At 45.5% G+C, this 13,903-nt stretch overlaps 1 protein-coding gene across 2 annotated transcripts in view; it reads right to left on the bottom strand.

Annotated features, from left to right (window-relative positions):
* The window catches only part of LOC121590362 (galactosylgalactosylxylosylprotein 3-beta-glucuronosyltransferase P), a 44,807-nt gene extending 32,146 nt beyond the window's left edge, over window positions 1-12,661 (bottom strand). For both annotated transcript variants that reach the window (XM_041909974.1, XM_041909973.1), the window contains exons 1-2: window positions 12,528-12,661; window positions 10,647-11,053 (exon numbers count right to left, since the gene is read on the bottom strand). The gene's annotated coding sequence lies outside the window, so the exon portion shown is untranslated. The remainder of the gene's footprint in view (window positions 1-10,646; window positions 11,054-12,527) is intronic.
* Between the last annotated feature and the right edge of the window lie 1,242 nt (window positions 12,662-13,903).

Here is a 13,903-nt window from a genome sequence, read left to right as displayed (position 1 = left end):
CATTACGACCATTACAGCTTGCTCTTTACCCTTGTTGTATTACATCGCTTCCCACCTTCGGCGCACATTACGGCTCCACGACGTACTACCCGTGCAGATCCGCGAGCAAAATCCCGGACCACAGATTGATGCCGTAAAGATGATGATTGATGAACATAACTTTTCTGTGTCACTGTTGTCGGCTTCGTTGTCGTCGGTCGTGGTGTCTCCCTGGAGGGAGCGGAAGAAGTTCGTTTTGTACCATTACCCGTGCTGCTACCGGGGCATGCCCATTTGCCGGCTGGAACGGCTGAACGATATAATTAACTTCGTTCTTAATGGGGAAAAATGGAGTCAAACATGGTTCGGGTACCGACCGTGCCCTGTTTCCCATGTCGCCGTGTTTGGCCCGCTCCGTCGGGAAGATCATTTGCATGTGAAGTAAGTGAAATGAAGCTTGGCGTTGCGATTCATTAGCGGATCGGGACTGGAACGGAGGGTGCATGTCAAGATGGCATTTCCAGCCCCTAGACCAGGAGCTTGTTTATTTTTCTTGCATTGAAATTGTAATTACAAAAAAATAAGCCACCATAATGCTCATCGCACAGCAGCGCATTGCTGCATAATTCATAAAAAAAACAAAGTATTTTTGTGGTGTCATGGTAGCACGGTGAATTGTTTTAACCGCGCCCTTGACGGGAATACATTGTGCATGGTTATAAATATATAGAGTGATGTTCATGTTAATGTAGCTCCTTACAGTTATCATACTCTCTAACGATCACTGGTAATAATGTAATAAAAACATGTTGAGTTATTTAATTGAAAAATGTTGCAACTCTTTGAAGTCCTCTGCGGTTCCAAACATTATTCCGAGCAATAAAGCAATATCTATTAAAAAAGAGCCGGTGTTTGTTATGCAACAACAAACAAAACCATAATATTTTCAATTAGTTCAGCGTTCTGTTATTAATTTTAACTCATTAGCAGTCACGCTCTAGTACGAGCGTAGTATATTCTCTTCTTGGAAAATGATTGTTTGAGCACTGTAAAATGTACAACAACTGTCCTTCGCAGCGTCCGATAGCATTCCACAGCATCATTTTCGCTTAAAACTATGCAAAGTCTTTCACTGACCATTGCTGCTACAACCATTCACTGGGCTCACGAAGGATTGCCTTGGAATGAGTAGCTTCAAGAGAGGAGCTCGTGGCCCGATACATCAAGTGAACCTTTTGATCTGAACTGTACGAATCCGGCAAAATGTTTAGGGTCTTGGGATGCCATCACTATCAACCTTTATTCTCTCGCTCTTTCTCCCTCCTCATGACCCAAACTATGGACAGCAACTGAACATCAAAATCATCCTTCGCACTCCAAAACCTTGCCAGCCTTCAAGACGTTGTGCATTCCTCAGCAAATGTTTGAAGTTTGAATAACGTTATCCGAACCCTTTTCGGGAACTCGAAAAACGTTTCAGATGCCGAGACTGTACAGGATTGTGTCTAGCATTGGTACGTCCCGTAGGAAATGTTGGGAATGCATTGGATTGCAAGATTATTTTCATTACGCTCTACTTAATTGCGTGGCTGACGAGTCGTTACACAGCTCCATTGAGATTCATTTTCCTGCCAAGTACGGCATGATTCTCAGACGTCCTGTCGTGCACACTTTCCTTCATTCATTATCTTTCTCTTATAGCCAGTATGATGCATGGAAAGGTTGTAGAAATAATTTAATGACGCAAAAGATGGTGGAGAGTGATCCTGGTTCACTTTATTCGTAAGACATGAACGACGAGAACGCGTGCAGCTCCATGTGTTTAAGGATAGCTTAACTTTGGAGCAACACTTATGTTTTGACGCAGCAGTTTTGCTAATGGGACACTTTAAATTAATTAAAATATAATTTCATACCAGACTGTTCATAAATTGTAGCACAGACAAAGGAAGATCTATGAACAGAACTTATCATTTACAAATTACAAGATCTCATTAGCAAGTAAATACAATACACTGTACAAATACACATATCCAGTAACTTTAATACTGTAGCTTTTGATGTACTCTGCTAAACTTATCATTTAAAACTATCGAAAACAATCCTTTTGTTGTAAAGTGAGTTATAAGGATGGCAGAGAAGAGTGAAGTTGTAAATAACAGCATAAGTACCAGGTGTTGGATAGTACAGTGCCATAATTTACACAAAATTTCAGCGGAAGCAATTACATCTACCCGAAGTAACTCACCGCGTTTAAGCACTTTTCCTTATCTCCATCCCCATCCGCGAGCCATCGCCTTTTCGAGATGGCGCTCTTTGTGATGAAACCGTTGAGCATGCATACTCCCAGGAGTGGGTTTGTGATTGTTCTTTCACAAACTCGCGCATACTCACATGCACAAACACACACACACATAACTCTCATTGCCATCCCGTCGTTTCATTTTACGCGAAATGAATGGTTTTTTTAGAACACAAACAAAAGCTTTCCAGCGGCAGACTCGGACCAGCCCAGAACCATTCTTGCTTAGTTAGAGAGGCAGCACGGCGTTACATTCCCATTGGGAGCAGCGTCCAAACGAACGCTCGGAGACTCGTGAACGCATACACACACGTTCGTACGAACAAAAAGAAAATTGTGAGCAAAGGTAATGAATTGTTTTCTCTTCCCACTTTCGGTCTCAAACAACCCAACCGTAAGAAAACCCGTAAAACCAATAAAGCGCACTTAAAGGAAAACAGACGAACTGCCCATCCTGAAACACGGGTCGGATGTAAGGGGAAGAAGGCAGGGGGGAAAAGCGTATCCATGGCACACAACCGCACCAAACGGACCAGTTTTCCATTCCCTGGAAAAAAGGTGCTTTTTGGCTTTTACTTACTAAGCTTCGTCGTCATCGACCGGAGCGGGAAAGCATCTTCCCGCAACAGTGTACTGGGTGTTTGGGAATTAAAAGTTCTTCCACCGCTACCTGCCTGATAAATGTGTTTGTTTGTATGTGTGCGCGTATGTATGTGCGCGCTTTCCGGTCTAGCTTTTGTTCGGTGAGTGGAGAGGTTAAGCTTCTATTACTTAGTTCGCTAATTTATGGGTTAGTACATTTCTCGCGCGCGTGATGGCGATTTTCCGACCACCGACACGCACACTGCCACCCGATTGGGAGAATTTATTGCAGTAAATAAAGATAAATAGATAGCCCACACACATATGGGGAGGTGCACACAATGCGCGCAGCCGTACGTGCTGGGTGCTGTTTAACAGATTTGCTCTGTCCCTTGTCTGAGGTTGCGGTGGTTCGTGCTTATGGAGCGTAGGTTAAACATTATCCTCGAAGCTCAAGCTTAACACGGGCTAACCAGTAGGCGTAATCTTCGTACAATCTCACAATCGATCCTACTACTTAATGGTGTTTTTTTTATTTATTTCACTCACTGATACTATGCATGTTACCAAACCTCGAAACCCGAAGTCACCCTGTTCAGGTAGTAACTTGAAATCACGTCCACGAACAAAAAGCGCCGCTGTAGGATCAAGGGACATTAATAGTTTATTGATCAACAGTTCCCGAAATTGTTGCGTTTTGACAGCACATCAAATGTGTCAGTGGGGCTTAATACTCCACCTTCCACCCTCAAGCAGGGAGCGCTCAGGCCCTCGAGGATTTGCTTTTCCCATTTCCTTTCCACGCCGGAGTGGAATAATGGACTCACACATTTACACCATGGAACCCCCGCTACCATAAGCGGATTATTATCAGAGCATTTGCTGTTGTTGTCCAGCTCTCTCCAGGTTTCTTGTCCAATAGTGGGGTTTCCACTTCTCTTGCTGCACCACAGCGCTTTGCAAGGTACGTCGTGCGTCGTGCAGAATGAAGACATACGGATTAAAAAAGTACGGAATATACGGAGGAGATACTGCAATGTCCAGCACGTAAGCGTTACCAGCAGCTTATCAGTAGGTTGGTGGATGGTGTCGGAGGTGTCACTTTTCAGTGTGACCCATGGTCGATTTGGAAAATTGGATTTCTTCGTGCCGTCTCCATTGTGTCGAACCGATGCATGGAGGCGCCTAGTGCGTGGTACGTGGAAGAAGCTTGCCTCCTGAACGCTACTAGCGTTTAACGATTTGCATTACAAATGGCTCGGTTTTGAACAAGTGTCTTAACACTCCTGTTCAATCATGACCTGGAAAATCATATATTTAAACATAAAAACATTTTAATATGAAACTAATAGGCTTTTTTGAACATTTATGTTATCTTGTCATAAAACAATTTACGAGGCTTGACGTTGAAACATCTTGCTGGGTTGAAATGCGACTGAAATCATAACCATACTGGCTCCTCGAGAAAATCTTATAAATATATTCTTCCCAGAATAAAGCTCTTCAAAGAAGCCAAACAAGCCGTTATATTCGTAGAAGGATAATAAACTGGCCCAACTCTCAGAAACGTGCTGCACCAACATAAGGTAAGGAGGGATGTTTACCTTTACGCACCATCACCGAGAAGTGAAAGTGTATTTTAACCATAGCTTAGCGAATCGATAATCGACGTCCATTTCTTTTGCAGATAGTTTTACTACAAAACATTCATCTTGATGCTGGCGCAAAGGCTACTGACGCTACGGTCGTTCCCGGCAAATAGCTTGTAATGTACATTAACATATCATTCGCATGGTGCTTCTTTATCACTTTATATACCTTACAACCAAAATAGATTTATTTCGGTAAGATACAGTACTGCCAGCTTTCCTCCGCAGCAGCTTACACACACACACACACACATTAAACGAAGAAGAATGTGCCAGCAATTTATTCTAATGGCTAGCGCAACCCGCAAAGTCCATCGCAAATATGTGCCCGGCATAGTTTTCTCAATTTGCGAGCTCAAATATCCTTTTTATGGCCGTGGTGAAACTGTGCTCATCCTCCGGCTGGCGGGAACGATTTCCCGGAATTTGCTAGCACTGTGCGACAGGGAAAATCGGGAAAATGACTGCATTCTGCCAGAATGGGCCACGCCCCAGCTCGAGTGCCACCGGTTGATGCCAGCCAGCGTCCTGTAAATCCTTAATACCTCTCAACGACCGGTGGCTTAGTTTAGGTCCAAATTTCATCACCCACCCCCAGTTCACGCTCACTCGCTCTCTCTCTCTCTCTCTCTCTTTCTATCGCTCGTTTATGCTCACTCGGCGATTCCAACGGCGGCGATGATGACGATAGTCACGACTCGCAATGAGGCAATCTTAAAATAATGAACATCAGTGGGTAGGTATGCTTTTACTACGCCGTGAGTCCACTGCACCCCTGCGTGGGGACTAGAGTTGGACCATCCTGCCAACCAGGAAGTGTTCCCATATGACCTACTCCCCTTCGAGCGAACCGACCGGGTCGTCCTGGCGAGCTGCCTAACAACGCCATTAGAAGAGTTGCGTGCGTAAAAGCCGTACATTGCAGGTGTGCCCTATCGAGCGGTATAAGGCTCAATCCGTACGTGGTACCTATGTACAATCTAACAAGCGAATCGCGCGCGCGCGTTTGTATGTGTCTGTGTGGACTATCCGGTAACACAAGAAACACAAAAGTTCTCGTCCCGGTGCCTTATAAAAGCCTTTCTCACGTACTAGAAAATCCGGCGCTGAAGTATTTCTTTTCGCAATAATTTCCACCCGCACGTCTCGGCTTCCCCCAGTCCTGGTGGTCCCATTTTCCTACACATTAAATAGCACTTCATTGTAGAGGATTTGTCCAACCGGGGCCAGTTCCGGTGCTGTTTCGGGGGAAAACAAAAATTGGGACAACCACAAGCGAGGAGTCACACGGTTTCCCTTACTTTTCACATACTTGTTGATGACGCTGTCGTTTCTACGGGTGTAGAAAAACTATATCATCATCGTTTGGCGATACAAAACCAATCGATCCGCCAATGTATGTAAGAACTGTGGCAAAATGGTATTACCGCGGAAACAAGATCGATTGTGACAGAAATGGTGTCAAAAAAAGTGGATGTGTCTAGAATTAGGGAAACATATGTACCGTTTCGGCAGCCCTATTCGTTCCGTGAGGAAGAAGAAGAAGAAGGAAGAAGGTATTGAGCCTTATGGTAATGACCTCACCAAAGATATTGGTGTGTGGTTAGCTGATTTTGAAGTAGTGGCAAATACGGCGCCGTGGGCCGATGAACAAATGTTTATCATGTGCCGCCGAAAAATGGTTGGTGTTGCGCGGAGTTTTCTCTCGGCGGAGAGAAACGTAACATCGTGTGCAGCTTTGAGGCCAAAGCTGATTAAAGAATTTGGAAAAATAGTGCGTTCGAGTAACGTACATAGGCGACTCATGGTACGAGTAAAACGTTAGAATACGTGTACGAGATGCAGCGCGTAGCTCGTGATACGGAAATCGATGATGGTAGCGTTGTCGAGTACATCGTGGACGGTGTGTCTTACGATGCAAAGGTGCGTGCGTCACTTTACCGATAGCTGATCGAAAGAGCGGAGAAGAAAAGTGCGGTAAAGAAGAATAGTGTTCAGCAAGAGCCAAGGTTGGCAGTAGGTGTGCGCAAGTGTTTAGTTGCGGCAAGCCTCGGGCATCGGGCTCAAGATTGTTCCACTTAAAAACGATCAACAGCTGACACGCACGCTTTTGTCCCGAGTACAAGCGAACGTACTACGATGAAGGGTTTTAGCTGTGGTGGTGAGGGGCATTTCGCCAAAAATTGTGACAAAAACAGTTACAGCGCGATGGGTGGTCAAGCTATTGTGACAGGTAGAGAGCACGACGAAATCGGGAAAAGACATGCGAAAGAGCGAGACAAAGTCGTCGATATTTGGATATCCGACGCGAGCGACTACCGATAGGAGAACACTGGTTAAGGCAAGGACATTCGTAGATGGTGCGTAGTGCCAGAATCCTCGATGGGCAGGAATTGGGAAAGGATGGAAGAAAGGAGATAAAAAAGGAACAAGGTCGATACAAGATGCATTTTGATAGGGGGGAAAAGCAAGAGCGTGAATGTGGTGTTGGATAGAATTCAATTATGATTAGGCGTAAAGAGTTTCACGATCAAATTCAGAAATTTGGATAGGATAATGAATGAGAAGGCTAGAACTTCGAGGATCGAAGTGCATCAGGAAGGGCCGAATGTAAGAATTGTGGCAAAATGGTATTGCCTGATGCAAACCGATATGAACCTATAAAGAAAAGAACTTGGGCTGAGAAGTCAGTCGTTGATCAGATTGCAATAAAGCAACACCGTCAGAAAAACAAATAGTCTGTGTCAACGGTTTCCCTCATTCGGTCCACCTCCTCTACCCCCTCGGTCGTCGAGTATTCGTCGCAATCATCCGCTCTCGTTCCTTCTTCTTCTCGTCATCGCCCACCCCCTGTCTCTTTTACATGTATCGCAATTGGGTGAGCAACGGCGTATTGATGGCGAGAAGGAAGTCAATAAATATTAGCATCACCAAGGAAGCGTTGCGCATAAAAAGCTTTCTCTCTTCTGAATGGCTGTAAGCCTGTGTGGGAATATTTGGAATTGTTTTGTTTACGATCAAATGGATAAATGTTTCATAAAGGTTTTTTTTGAGACGAATACTCACAACAACCACAAAACAATAATCTTCTAGCTTCCACGGATTGAAAATTTACTAATACCATTTATTCAGTGGTGAAAAAATTAATAAAAGAAAAGATTTTACTTTTTAACTCCACGAAAACAGAGAAGAAAGCAAAATGATGCTAAAGCTTTAGTGTGCTCAGGCGATGAAGCTAAAGGGGGAATACAAATTTATGGCAAACTTCTTGAAATATTTATCAGCTACTCTCCGCGACGGAGACTTTTACGAGTTGCGTTTTTGTAAAGTTTAGCTTATCCTTCCGATATGCTAAGTGGAGTTGCTGTAGGACGAAAAGAAGCTCCACAGCGCTCCCATGCTCCCGGAGGGAGTATTTCTGAGTAATACCATGCAGATTCGTGTGACATTTAGTGTGAAATAAAAGATTGCTCGCTTTCAAGAAGTCCCTTAAAATGTTTACGAACATCCAGCTAACATCGGATGGGTTGGTGTTAGACACTTGCAAATTTAAAACCTTCAAATCGCACACCACACAAGCTATGGTTTGAAGGTGTACAGCAGTTTAACTGACTAGAAAATGTAATATTCACTCTGCAACACACCACCACCACACGGCCACTACCTCAATACACTCATTTTTACCGAGAGTAGCGTCCATAAACGGCAGATACACCTGGTCGTACCGGCAAAGGTAATGCGAACTTTCTTGCACCGCCCCCAAGCCACCATTCAGGTGAAGCACCCGGAAGGAAACAAAGAACGAGCATACAAAAGCTAATGGCACTCGCTCGGTCCATTGTCGTCTTAGTGTAATCATCTCGCAGAGGGGAATAGTTAAGGTAAGAGGACGTAGGGCCGTAGCTGGTCGGCTGGGAGGGCGAAAAAGATATGATAATGGAAGTGCTCTCGCTCTCTATTCTGTTCTTCCATCCGGCGCTGCTTGGCTGCAATTTTTAATGCATTTCAAACTCTTTTGAAACGTTCATTTTTTTTGCTGTGATTACTGCTGCTGTTGCTTTGCACAATTCATTGAGCGGAAAATTGGCGCAAAAGAACTACTTTACTGATAACGCTTGGTGGAGTGTGCAGAAGAAAGTTTTAGCCATTTGTTTCACCGTTAGCTTTCTTGGTCGTTAGTAACAAGAGCGAGATTTAATGGAAACACAAACAAATTAAACTTTACAAAACTGAACATTATTTTTTTAACGCTTGATGTAACCTTCAAACACAACTAGCTCGATTCTAATTAATTAATAAGCCCATTAGACTGCTCGTAACAATTACAAACAGCACTACACTTCCTGCACCATAAAACAGCTGATTGGCAGCATTATCGGGCTCATTCTCAATAAAACATTATCGTAAAGCAGTGCATTAACACCACCGCTTTCCGCGTGTGGGCAGATACGTGTGAATGTAACGCAAAAACAAAACTCATCACACAATCGTGCTTGCGCACCGTGCCAAGGCATTGATTTTCTATCCATTCATTGAGCGTAGGAAAAGTCATAAAACCTCGCAACTCACGAGGCCGCCGCGTCTAGAATAAGCTTTTTGCTTCAGCTTGTGCCCTTCTTCTCGCACTGTAGCGTTCTGGGAGCGTCTTACTAAATGGGAGAATGATCGTAAATCTCCTCCCCCACCCCCTCTTCCCTTCCCCCTGCAACCCGGAGCCAAGGCATCATTCCAATAAGTCTGTTTACTTTATTGGCACAGGGTTAGCTAATTAGCTATTGACACGATCTCTCGCTCCCTCTGACCGGTGCGAACGTTTGCAATGGGAATTAGCAGAAGAACAAAAAAAATGGATTCCCGAGATGAGAGATCCGCTACTTCATTAGCACATTATCACAGGATGGTGAGTATGTGGGTATCTTTTTTTGCGATTTCTCCACGGTTTTTGCTGCTGCTTGTGTCTGACGTGAGTAAGGTTTAAACCGGCGCCTGCCAGTGCTAGGCCCGTGTTGTTTGGCTTGTTTTGCAAGCGCACATAAAGTTATGACAGATAAATTTCGCTTTGGTGCAGACATTTTACGAGGGGCAGTAAAATACGTCCGATTGTATCTTAACATGCGTGACAGGTAAATGTGTAATAAAGAAGCGCTCGGCAAAAGAGCACGCCATTGAACTGTAATGCCACGCAAAGGCTAATGCTATGAAATTGTTTACATAGAAAGAAAGCAAGAGACGCAAGTACGCCCCATTTCATTGGTCGCGCAAGTGAATCAAATTGTGTTTGTGTGTAAAAAATTAATAGCAAATAACAATCAACATTTGGTGGTGGTGCGGCAAACAATACTGTTACTGTTCAACTTTAACTGTCCATTTACGGGTTGACTTTGAGGTTTGAACAGGTCGTGCCAGGTACGGAACAATGTACAATCTTGTAGTGTTTTTGATGTGCAAACATGCAAACAGCTGTACTTTAAACGAAATGGTCATAAATAATTCATTTTTCTATTCCACGATGCTAAACCTCATCTCCACTAATCCAATCCAATCAATACCGTTTTGTATAAATTTGGTATCACAAAAAGTATGTGTGTGTGTGTGTGAAGGCTGGGCAGCCGTTTGTAACCCTTTTATCGTAAACCGAGCTCGGGAGCGCTCTCGATTTCCATTCCCACTCCCAGGAGGTCAATAAATAAGCTTATTATGGAGACGGAGTGGACCTTTACGCATGCTGGCCTGACCTACGCCACCGAGACTGTGCACGCAACCCGACCCGGCCGGCTGAGAGTCGGGGTCATTTTAATGACCCGGGTTCCGGTTCCCGGAAGTATCATCTATCATTTGCGCCAACCTCGAACTGCCAGAACGCACCACAAACCCGTGTCGATGTCCTTCGAAGCCGGAAATCGAAGGAAACGAGGCAAAATAATTTGGTTTTCCGTACGATGGGTGCCACCACCGGCACGACGAACGGTTATCGAAATGAAAAATATACACCTCTGATCGGGTTGGACCGGGTTTGCCGTGGCTAGGTCAAAGGGCTGATGCGGTAAACAACCCCTGTGCTTCCGCGGAGCAGCTTGGGGTGGAGGTAAGGAAATCCTAACCTCTGAAGATGATGATAACTTGATTATCCTTACCTTTCGTGTTGTGACAGTTCAATTTATCACGCTGCATCCTTTTTCGTTCCACGGTACGTCCAGTTGTGGTGCTCTGGCGTCGCGTCGCGGTGACTGGCAACGGTGACAGACGAATACGTGATGTAAAGAAAGGAAACGCTCGCTTCCCTTTTTGGACCACTGAGTCAAGCGTTCGGGCAACGTGTAACAGACGCGAAATGGCCGCCGCTCTGGGCACTGCGTGACGGTTGATAAATTGAATTTTTCACAGCACTGCACTAAACACACACACCACCACGGAATGGAAACAGTTTGCAAAACACTGGCCCTGGACACACTTTCACACTAAACTCGGCTGACCCGGGACAGTTCGGTTCGTGTCTGGGAGTGCTCTCAACACCAAACCCGTGACAGGACCGTGAGGCTATCTGCAATGGAAGGAAACCGTGAATCCAAAAGGCTCTCCCGTACCCGAGCCACGCCGAGCCACAAAGAAACGACAAACAAAGGAGGCGACGCGACCGGCGAAACTAATTTTGACAGATGATCTGCCGCGACGTCCTGCTACCACGGAATGGCTCGAAAGGAAAAGGAGAACCCTATTGTGGCTGTGGCAGATGCCAAGTGGTCGAAACAACCGCCACCAATACCAAATGCTTTTCCCTCACAGACACACACATTACCAGACATTCATCACTCATCGACGACGCACTTCACGACGAATGCGCAGGGATCTAAACAAACAACCGTGGAGTGGGCAAAACGGGAGTGAAGGACACGGATAAGCCGCCGACGAAAAACGCGACAATTACACACACACACACTCAGGTACGTTACTGTGGAAACGCTGGCGAGGCAGGATAACCTGCAGCAAGGATTAAACCGGACCAAACAACAGCAAACCAGGGGGAATAAAGGGTCGCCGAATGCGCCAGCCAGCCAGCAGTCCGCACGAAACGAGGGCGAGATTCTAATTTATCGAACCACACCGTCCGGAAGGGGCCATTAAGCGTTAAAAAAAGGGGTGAGAAATTGCGAACGGTAGTAAAAATGGGGTATTACGTTTGCTTCCCCTCTTTTTTAATGTGTACGCACGGCAGGTAAACACGCACGATGCGTGTGGCGTAAGTTCTGTAACGCCGGGAAAGTTGCTCGGGACAGTTTGTTTATACGACCTCGGAAGGGAGGCACTCAGGTTCTGGAACGCGCAATGTACGCAAAACGGGCAGTTCCTATATGCCCATGCACGAAGGCCGAGCTACTGCTGCAAGCTGGACAGGCGTATTATTAAGCAATTTAAACTCAATTTTCACCACCGCCGCACTGTCGACGGTCTTTAGACTTGGTGCGCTTGGCAACAACTACCCCGACACTCCAACCAACGGTCGACCATTAGCTCAACCTCAATAACTCTTTTCAAAACATAACTTTTAACTATTGCCACTATGAAAACAACGTTTTTTGGGGGTACGATGAGCCGGTTCCTTCTCTCCCCAGAGCCAGAGCCCGGGGCCCGAATTGGGCACTGCTTTTCCGTCGTCCGCAGACGACGACAGCTTAAAAATGCTTCTTTCCGTTTGTTTGTTCCTTCACTTGCCTGCAATGTTTTGCCTGTGCACCAACCGACCAACACCAACACAAAAAAACGGAAACAATCGATAACCTATTTTTCCATCGCACTCTCCCCAGCTCGGGCCGGAGTGGTTGGGGGGGGGGGGGGGGTGGAGTTGGCCGTGCCGTGCGTGTTGTCGTGCCGTTTGGTCAACGCACTATCGCACCCGTTTAGCGTTTGCTTTCGGAAGTACGCCTTAAGTGTCGGGGGACACTGAGTTGGAACACTTTCGAGAGTACGCGTACAAACGTTTTGGCCCCACAAAAACAAGCTACTGGAGCGATACCAACGAGTATTTAGGTCCTAGTAGACGGCCGGGCGATACGCGACACCTTCCCCAACAACTTTGAACTACTACTGCTGCTGCTGGTGCTGCTGCTGTCAAAAGAGCTGGAATTCGACTGTGTTGTCCCCAGCATCAACAATTCGCTCCGTGGGGCTAGACGGCATGGAAGAGAGAGAGAGAGAGAGAGCGTGTTAAGAGAGCGAGAACAACAACTCACGGAGAGAGAGAGAACATTACTCGTGGAAAATTACAGGGCTGATCGTTCGAAGGATGGTGTAGTGTTATAACGATAAATGAATATTTAAGGTTTTTGAATACCCTCTATTCCCTTTGCCATTATGCTATAGGTACGATATAAAAATGATAGTATATGGTTGTAGATGATAGATAGATTATGAAAACATTCTACACAACTGATAACGCTGTCGGTGAGCAACCCTGCACCCTGTTGGCGAGAACAAGTTGATTGGATATTCGTTCTCCAAACTCCTATTCGCGTGTGCTGATTTAAAATGTTCTCTCCTTTGCTTGCAGCGCTGGAGTAGAGTATTTTTGGATAAAAATGAGAATATCGTGAGTGTTTTAACCCTTTGCGCGCTGTTGCCTAGTCAAACCATGCACATGCCGGTTGCTGTATGAAAAAATGCATTAAATTCTCACTGTTTTGTGTTGGAAAATGTTCTTAAAATTAAAGAAAGATTAATAAAATGTGTAGCTTCAACACACTTTAGATCAACTGGCTTAAAATTGTCCGTTTTTTGTTGTACAAATTGATGCAATTCCACCGTGATTTGTGAGCAGCATTTCCAACTGTCATGTTGAACTCTCGCTCTCTCCGCCCTTTTAAATTCTCTCTTTCTCACTTTATTTTTCTCTCTCCTCTCTCTCTCTCTCTCTTTCTCAATGCGGTTTGTTTTCCTTTCGTTCGGAGGCCAGGCAACCAGCACGTTCCGATTCTCTGCGCTGGAAACGGTTTGTTTTCCCGCAGCAGCCCTCTTGGACCTCCTCCAGTGTTCTTTCCGCCTGCCTTTTTCCTCCGTACCGCTGTCTGTTTTCTTTCCATGGAAACACACCACAAACCAAACCAGACCAACACACACGATGTCTCGTCTCACTACTCCAAGAGCGCTTGCTCTCGGGCTCGGGGCATCACACCGGAGAACGTCGCCAGCTCAAGCAACGCGAAAACCGTTTACCGGGATTGGAAAATGGTACCTCGCTGGTTTAGCACATCGTTTCCCCCTTCTAATTTGGATCTTTTTTCGTTTATTTTTCCCCCCATCGCTTGATTGTGAGTGAACGAGCGGAGCGGCATTAGCAATTCAATTTCTAATCGCTGCCAGATTAATGGTGCACCGGTTGATGCAACTGCACCGGGCG

Source organism: Anopheles merus, chromosome 2R, assembly GCF_017562075.2.
Source record: "Anopheles merus strain MAF chromosome 2R, AmerM5.1, whole genome shotgun sequence".
In the NCBI taxonomy this organism is placed as follows: Eukaryota; Metazoa; Arthropoda; class Insecta; order Diptera; family Culicidae; genus Anopheles; species Anopheles merus.
Note: the sequence above shows the minus strand (reverse complement) of the source record. Positions and strands in the feature narration are given on the sequence as shown.